At 41.0% G+C, this 9,151-nt stretch overlaps 1 pseudogene; it reads right to left on the bottom strand.

The window, feature by feature from the left end:
• Positions 1-1,650: 1,650 nt before the first annotated feature.
• LOC104668312 lies at positions 1,651-2,301 on the bottom strand (annotated as a pseudogene).
• Between the last annotated feature and the right edge of the window lie 6,850 nt (positions 2,302-9,151).

Genomic DNA, 9,151 nt, shown 5'->3' with positions numbered 1-9,151 from the left:
AAGTTGTCCTTTCCCCATTGCTTGTTTTTGTTGACTTTGTCAAGGACCAGATGGCTGTAGGTGTGCAGCTTCATTTCTTGGTTCTCTGTTCCACTGGGCTATTTTGTTTTGTTTTGTTTTTACCAGCACCATGCTCTTTTGATATAGTTTGTAGCCAGGTAATATGATACTGATACCTCCAGCTTTGTTCTTTTTGCTTAGGATTGCTTCGGCTATTTGGGCTTTTTTTTTGGTTCCATATGAATTTTACATTATCAACTTAGGTTACATCAGTTGTGGACTGGATAAAGAATACGTGGTACATACACACCATGGAATACCATACACAGCCAAAAGAAATAATGAAGTCATGTCCTTTGTAGCAATATGGATGCAACTAGAGGCCATCATCCTAAGCCAATTAACACAGACCCAGAAAAACAAATACTGCATGTTCTCACAAGGTCAGGAGATCAAGACCATCCTGGCTAACATGGTGAAACCTGGTCTCTACTAAAAATACAGAAAATTAGCCAGGCATGGTGGTGGGTGCCTGTAGTCCCAGCTACTCTGGAGGCTGAGGCAGGAGAAGGGCATGAATCCGGGAGGCGGAGCTTGCAGTGAGCTGAGATCAAGCCGCTGCACTCCAGCCTGGGCGACAGAGTGAGACTCTGTCTCAAAACAAAACAAAACAAAACAAACAAAAAACCCAAAAAACCCAGGAAACAAAAGATGTGAAAAACAGGCAGTGATGCCATTATATTGAATTCCAGAAAAAGCACAGTATAAACGATGTGTTTTCTACCAGGGGTCCAGACAGACCAGTAAACTCGCAATGGATGAGTGGCCCCAGCTTACATGGTCTATTGTATTTTGTCAACGGCTGAGAGAAGTATTAGCAGCCCAGTAGGTTTGGGTAAAGGTATCAGAATCCTTAGTGCTAGTCTCATAGCCTAAAATGGAGCAGGTACTCCAGATATACTTCCTGAACTGACCTGGATGATGAGGCTTTAAAATCAACAGAGCTGGACAGTATAAAGTTAATGGAAAAACTCAACTTTTCATTTTAGTTTGGTATGTTAGTGAATGTCTACTCATCTAGTATTTCAAGTGTGGATCACATAAACACCACGTAGAATGTAGTAAACAGAATTAAGTAAGAAACACACTGGCTATTAATGTCAGAGTCTTTGGCTATCAAGTCATAAATATAACCAATTGTGCAATATAACCGATATGATGAGAAAAGCACCCCTCACAATTGACAATTTTAGTTCATATGATTTAAAAAAATTAAATCTGAAACTGCATTTAGTGCTACATTCTATCATATCATACATCAGATTCCATGCTGTGGAGCCACACTGGGTTCCAGGACATATAGTATATAGCATGTTTATAGCATGTTTTAAAGTGAAAGTGAAAGTGAAAATATGAAACAGAACATTTTTACATACACATCTAATGGTGTTGTCCATTTAATTGGATTTATATGATTTGCTGTGCCACTTTGACTAGCTGGCAGAACACCCCAAATTCTCTTTTCCCCATAAAGATCTACTTCCATACAGTGTAGAAAAGGATGGTGGTAAAAAACCTTAGATTCTTAAGGTTCCAACAATTGTGTCCCAAATGCCACTGTATGAACACCTGTGTGCCGTCCCATGGCTCCTAACAACCACACTCCTGAGCTTTCGGGGCCTGTGTGCACTGCAGTGATCTCAGCTGTCTCAATACAGCATCTCTGTACTGAACACCTGAGCCCATTCTTTCTGGGTCCAGCTCACCTGATTCAATTTTGTTAAGTATTTTTTCTTGCACACTGTACAAAAGCCTCTTCTACATTCTCCCCTGTTAGTGCACTTGTTTCCAAAAACATCAGCTTATTTTCTTGAGCAAATCTGGAGGCTTCTAAGAAGGTAACTTCACGATCTACATCCAGATCCTTCTTGTTTCCACAAAGGATGATCACAGTGTTCTGACTCGCTAGCATTCCGGCATCTGTTAACCAATTAGTAAGTGCATTGTAGGTTTCTTGGCTGCTGATATTATAGATGAGGAGAGCCCCGGTTGCCCCTAGGTAATAACTTCTCTTCACAGACTTGAATCATTCTTGTCCTGCTGTATCCCGTATTTGTAACTTTACATATTTACCACAAACATTTATTACCTTTGAACCAAATTCCACTCCTATTGTATGATTTGAGTCATTTTGATTTTTTTCAATAAACTGATGAAATAAGCAAGATTTGCCAGTTCTGCATTTTCAATAACCAAGAACTTAAAAAAAAAGTAGGTTTCGGATATGGCCGTCTGAGACATCTTGGGAGTGGCGCCGCCTCTCGCGGGGTCACCGGCTACACTCGCCCGCGGTCAGCCGGCGCCTCTCCATGGGGAAGGACCTGGTGCGGGGCACCGGAGGAGGGAGGGGCCCGACAGGTCCCCACTGCAACCGCCAGCCTCCCAGGGGCTGCTGTGGAGCAGTACTCCAGGTCCGCGCAGGCGCAGGGCCCTCCACCCTCGGTCCAGCCGCGACCGCAAGAAGGATATGTCCTCTTCTAATAGCTGTCTGTTTAGTCTTATACTACCTCATTTTAATAATTGTTTCGTATATTTAAATACCTAATTAGCATTACTCCTTAACTCTTAAAATTTTATAAATATTTTCATTTTAATTAAAGATACATTTTAGAATCACTTTGTCCTATTAAAATAAAATTCTAATTTGGATTTTGGCAAAATTACCATTAAATAAATCGATTTTAGGTGGGTTGTTCACAAACATGATGAAAAATTCTCTCTATGTCCATATCTCCTTTGCAATGTGACTGCTGTTTCCACTATTAAGGGTGGGGGCTATTTCTTCAGTTTTTGAATCTTGGTGGACTTGTGACTTGCTTTGACAAATACAATTTGGTGGAAGTGACCCTGTGCCTGCTCCAAGCCTAGACTCCTGGAAGAAGCTTTGAGTACTTCTCAATTCCCTTTGGAACCTGTCCAGCTGCAATGTGATCAAGCCCAAATTAGCCTCCTGGAAGATGAGAGACCCCAGGGAACAGAAGGGCACTGCCCCAGCTAAGATTATCCTGGACCAACCTGCTCCAGCTGGCCTGCAAACTGGCTTCAGATACCTGAGTCAGCCCCAAGAGACAAGATAAGCCACCCACTGAGTCCAGCACAAATTACTTACAGAATGAATGCTAAGAAAAATAAATGGTGGTTGTTTAAAGTTTCTGAGATTTGCAGTAGTTTGTTTTTCTGCCAAAGATACCTGATACACATTAAATATTTTATATTTTTATTATGCACTGAATTCCATCTAACCAGAATTCACATGTTGTAGCCCTGTCTCCCACAGGGACTATGTTTGGAGACATGGACTTTCAAGAAGTAAAGTCAGAAGAGTGGGATACAAACCCAATATGACTGCTGTCCTTATAAAAACAGAGAGAAACCAGGGATGTGGATGCACAGAGAAAAGGCCAGTGTGAAGACACAGTGAGACAGTGCCATCTGCAAGACAAAGAAAGAGGCCTCAGGAGAAACCAACCCTGCTGACACCTTGATCTTGAACTTCCAGCCTCCAGAACTCCAAAGGTGTCAATATGCTCCTGAATATCCCTTGGTAGCTTTTCTTCAAAAGGGCTTCTCTAAAGCTCTATAAAAAGAAAGTAATAACTCTGTGAGTGGAATGAACACGTCACAAAGCAGCTCCTTCGAAAGCATCTCTCCAGTTTCTATCTGAAGATATTTCCTTTTTCACTGTAGCCGTCTGTATACTCCCGAAGCTTCCAGTTTTTGTCTGAGGCTATTTCAATTTTCACCATAGGCGTCAATATGCTCCCGAATATCCCTTGGTACCTTTTTCTCCAATAGGGTTTCCCCGATTCTGTATGAGAAGAGAGGTATAACACTGTGAGTGGGATGCATACGTCACAAAGCAGTTCCTCGGAAAGCTTCTCTCCAGTTTCTATCTGAACATATTTCCTTATTCACTGTAAGCCTCAAAGCACGCCCGAATATCCCTTCGCACGCTAAACATAAACTGTTAGAAAACTGCTCAGTGAAGAGAAGCTTACCTGAGCGAGAGGAATTCACACGACACAGAGCAGTTTCACAGAAAGCTTCCTTCTGGTTCATATCAGAGGATATTTCTTTCTCCATATTCTAAATAGCGTGCCCAAACGTCCTTCCTCAGAATCCACAGAAAGGGCGATTTCAACTGCTCAACCCAAAGAATGGTTTAACTCTATGAGATGAAAACACACATCACAAAGCAGTTGCTCAGAAAGTTTCTCTCTAGCTTTCATCAGAAGACGTTTCCTTGCTCACCACAGGCCTCCGGGCACCACTTAATATCCCTTCACAGATTCCTCAAAGACAGAGTTTCCCAACTGGGCAATGTAGAGTAAGCTTTAACTCTGTCAAATAAATTCATATATCAGAGAGCAGTTTCTTGGAGTGCTTCTTTCTGGGTTTTATTTGAGGATATTTCCCTTATTGCTATAGTCTTCAATGCGATCCGAAATATCACTTTTTCAGTTTCACAGGAACAGTGTTAAAACACTGCCTTATGAGAAAAGAGGTATAATTCCCTGAGTGGAATGCACACATCACAAAGCAGTTTCTCAGAAAGCTTCTCTCCAGTTTTTATCTGAAGATATTTCCTTTTTCACCATAGGTCTGAATGTGCTCCTGAATGTCCCTTCGCGGATCCATCCACGACGGATTTCCAAACTGCATAATATAAAGAAAGTTTTATCTATGTGAGATGAATAAACATATTTATCACAAAGCAGTTTCACAGAAAGCTTCTTTCCAATTTTTTGTCTGAGGATATATCCTTTTTCACCATAGCTGCCCATATACTCCCAAATATCCCTTGGTACCTTTTTCTCCAAAAGGGTTTCCCCGATGCTGTATGAGAAGAGAGGTATAACACTGTAAGTGGAATGCACACGTCACAAAGCAGTTCCTCGGAAAGCTCCTCTCCAGTTTCTGTCTGAACATATTTCCTTTTTCACCGTAAGCCTCAAAGCACGCCCGATTATCCCTTCGCATGCTTGACATAAACAGCTTTAGAAAACTGCTCAATGAAAAGAGAAGCTTAACTGTGCGAGTGGAATTCACATGACACAGAGCAATTTCGCAGAAACCTTCTTTCTGGTTTTTATAGGAGGGTATTTCTTTTTCAGCATATTCTAAAGAGCCTTCCCAAATGTCCTTTCTCAGGTTCCACAGAAACAGTGATTTCAAACTGCTCAATCCAAAGAATGATTTAACTCTATGTGATGAATACACACATCAGAAAGCAGTTGCTCAGAATGCTCCTGTCCAGTTTTCAATAGAAGACATTTCCTTGCTTACCACAGGCCTCCGGGCGTCACTTACTATCCCTTCGGAGATTCTTCAAAGACAGAGGTTCCAAACGGGGCAACGTAGAGTAAGATTTAACTCTGTGAAATGAATGCACATATCAGACAGCAGTTTCTTGGAACACTTTTTCTGGAATTTATTTGAGGATATTTCTCATTTCGCCATAGTCCTCAAAGTGCTCTGAAATATCACTTTTTGGGTTTTACAGGAACTGTGTTCAAACACTGCCTTATGAGAAAAGAGGTGTATCTCCGTGAGTGGAATGCACACATCACAAAGCAGTTTCTCAGAAACTTCTCTCCAGTTTTTATCTGAAGATATTTGCATTTTCTCCATAGTCCTGAATGTGCTCCGAAATGTCCCTTGGCGGATCCGTCCATGACAGAGTTTCCAAGCTGCGTAATGTAAAGAAAGCTTTATCTATGTGAGATGAATAAACGTAGTGAAAAGCAGATTCACAGAAAGCTTCTTTCCAGTTTTTATCTGAAGATACTTCCTTTTTCACCATAGTCCTGAATGTGCTCCCTAATGTCCCTTTGTGGATCCGTCCATGACAGAGATTCCAAGCTGCGTAATATAAACAAAGCTTTATCTATGTGTAGTGAATACACATAGCACAGAGCAGTTTCACAGAAAGCTTCCTTCCAGTTTTTGTCTGAGACTATTTCAGTTTTCACCATAGGCGTCAATATGCTCCCGGATATACCTTGGTACCTTTTTCTCCAAAGGGGTTTCCCCAATGCTGTATGAGAAGAGAGGTATAACACTGTGAGTGGAATGCACACATCACAAAGCAGTTCCTCGGAAAGCTTTTCTCCAGTTTCTATCTGAACATATTTCCTTTTTCACGGTAAGCCTCAAAGCGCTCCCGAATATCCCTTCGCACACTAAACATAAACAGTGTTAGAAAACTGCTCAATGAAAAGAGAAGCTTAACTGAGCAAGAGTAATTCACACGACAAATAGCAGTTTCACAGAAAGCTTCCTTCTGGTTTTTATCTGGGGATATTTCTTTCTCCATATTCTGAAGAGCGTTCCCAAATGTCCTTCCTCAGATTCCACAGAAACAGTGATTTCAAACCGCTCAATCCAAAAAGTGGTTTAACTCTATGAGATGAATACACACATCACAAAGCAGTTGCTCAGAAAGTTTCTCTCCAGTTTTCATCGGAGGACATTTCCTTGCTCACCACAGGCCTCTTGGCGCCAGTTAATATTCCTTCACAGATTCCTCAAAGACAGAGTTTCCAAACTGGGCAATGTAGATTAAGCTTTAACTCTGTGAAATGAATGCACATATCGGAGAGCAGTTTCTTGGAATGCTTCTTTCTGGATTTTATTTGAGGATATTTCATTTTTCGCCATAGACTTCAATGCGCTCCGAAATATCACTTTTTCGGTTTTAAGGAATGGTGTTCAAATACGGCCTTATGAGAAAAGAAGTATAACTCCCTGAGTGGAATGCACAAATCACAAAGCAGTTTCTCAGAAAGCTTCTCTCCAGTTTTAATCTGAATATATTTCCTTTTTCACCATAGGCCTGAATGTGATCCTGAATGTCCCTTCGCAGATTCGTCCATGGCGGAGTTTCTAAACCGCGTATATACACAAAATTTTATTTATGTGTGATGAGTAAATATGTCTATCACAAAGCAGTTTCACAGAAATCTTCTTTCCCGTTTTTGTCTGAGGATATTTCGTTTTTCACCATAGCAGTCCATATACTGCCGAATGTCCCTTGGTAGCTTTTACTCTAAAAGGTTTTCCCCAATCCTTTATGAGAAGAAAGGCATAACTCTGTGAGTGGAATGCACACGCCACAAAGCAGCTCCTCGGAAAGCTTCTCTCCAGTTTCTCTGAAGATATTTCCGTTTTCACCATAAGCCTCAAAGCGCTCCCGAATATCCCTTCACAGACTAAACACAGTGTTAGAATACTGCTCAACGAAAAGAGAAGCTTAACTGTGCATGTGGAATTCACACGACCCAGAGCAGTTTCACAGAAAGCTTCCTTCTGGTTTTTATCTGAGGGTATTTCTCTTTCACCATATTCTAAAGAGCGTTCCCAAATGTCCTTTCTCAGATTCCACAGAAACAGTGATTTCAAACTGCTCAATCCAAAGAATGATTTAACTCTATGAGGTGAGTACACACGTCACAAGCCAGTTGCTCAGAAAGCTTCTCTCCAGTTTTCAATGGAAGACATTTCTTTGCGCACCACAGGCCTCCCGGTGCCACTTAATATCCCTTCAAAGATTCCTCAAAGTCAGAGTTTCCAAACTGGGCAATGTAGATTAAGCTTTAACTCTGTGAAACGAATGCACATATCAGAAAGCAGTTTCTTGGAACGCTTCTTTCTGGGTTTTATTTGAGGATATTTCACTTTTCGCCACCGTCTTCAACACGCTGCGAAATATCACTTTTTCGGTTTCACAAGAACAGTGTTCAAACACTGCCTTATGAGAAAAGAGGTATAACTCCCTGAGGGAATGCACACATCACAAAGCCATTTCTCAGAAAGCATCTCTCCGGTTTTTATCTGAGGATATTTCCTTTTTCACCGTAGTCCTGAATGTGCTCCCGAAAGTCCCCTTGCGGATCCATCCATGACGGAGTTTCCAAGCTGCCTAATGTAAAGAAAGGTTTATCTACGTGAGATGAATAAACATAGCAAAAAGCAGATTCACAGAAAGCTTCTTTCCAGTTTTTATCTGAAGATATTTCCCTTTTCAGCATAGTCCTGAAAGTACTCCAGAATGTCCCTTCGCGGATCCGTCCATGACAGAAGTTTCAAAGCTGCGTAATGTAAAGAAAGCTTTATCTATGTGAGATGAACAAACATAGCAAAAAGCAGATTAACAGAAAGCTTCTTTCCAGTTTTTATCAGAAGATATTTCCTTTTTCACGATAGTCCTGAATGTGCTCCTGAACGTCCCTTCGTGGATCCGTCCATGACAGACTTTCCAAGCTGTGTAATGTAAAGAAAGTTTTATCTATGTGAGATGAATACAAATATCATAGAGCAGTTCCACAGAAAGCTTCATTCCAGTTTTTATCTGGGCTATTTCCCTTTTCATCATAGGCGTCAATATGCTCCTGAATATCCGTTGGTACCTTTTTCTCCAAAAGGGTTTCCCTGATGCTATATGAGAAAAGAGGTATAACACTGTTAGTGGAGCGCACATGTCACAAAGCAGTTTCTCGGAAAGTTTCTCTCCAGTTTCTATCTGAACATATTTCCTTTTTCACCGTAAGCCTCAAAGTGCTCCTGAATATCCCTTCGCATGCTAAACATAAACAGAGTTAGAAAACTGCTCAAAGAAAAGGGAAGCTTAACTGAACAAGAGGAATTCACACGACACACAGCAGTTTCACAGAAAGCTTCCTTCTGGTTTCTATCTGAGGATGTTTCTTTCTCCATATTCTAAAGAGGGTTCCCAAATGTCCTTCCTCAGATTCCACATAAACAGTTATTTCAAACTGTTCAATCCAAAGAATGGTTTAACTGTATGAGATGAATACACATATCACAAAGCAGCTTCTCAGAAAGCTTCTCTCCAGTTTTTATTAGAAGATATTTCCTTTTTCACCATAGGCCTGAATGTGCTACCGAGTGTCCCTTTGTGGATCCGTCCATGACCGAGTTTCCAAACTGTGTAATATACAGAAAGTTTTATCTATGTGAGATGAATAAACATGTCTATCACAAAGCAGTTTCACAGAAAGCTTCTTTCCGGTTTTTGTAGGAGGATATTTCCTTTTTCAATATAGCCGTCCATATACTCCCGAATGTCCCT

This window comes from Rhinopithecus roxellana, chromosome 9 (genome assembly GCF_007565055.1).
Source record: "Rhinopithecus roxellana isolate Shanxi Qingling chromosome 9, ASM756505v1, whole genome shotgun sequence".
NCBI lineage: Eukaryota > Metazoa > Chordata > Mammalia > Primates > Cercopithecidae > Rhinopithecus > Rhinopithecus roxellana.
The sequence above is the reverse complement of the archived record's forward strand: the minus strand, read 5'-3'. Positions and strand labels throughout refer to the sequence as shown.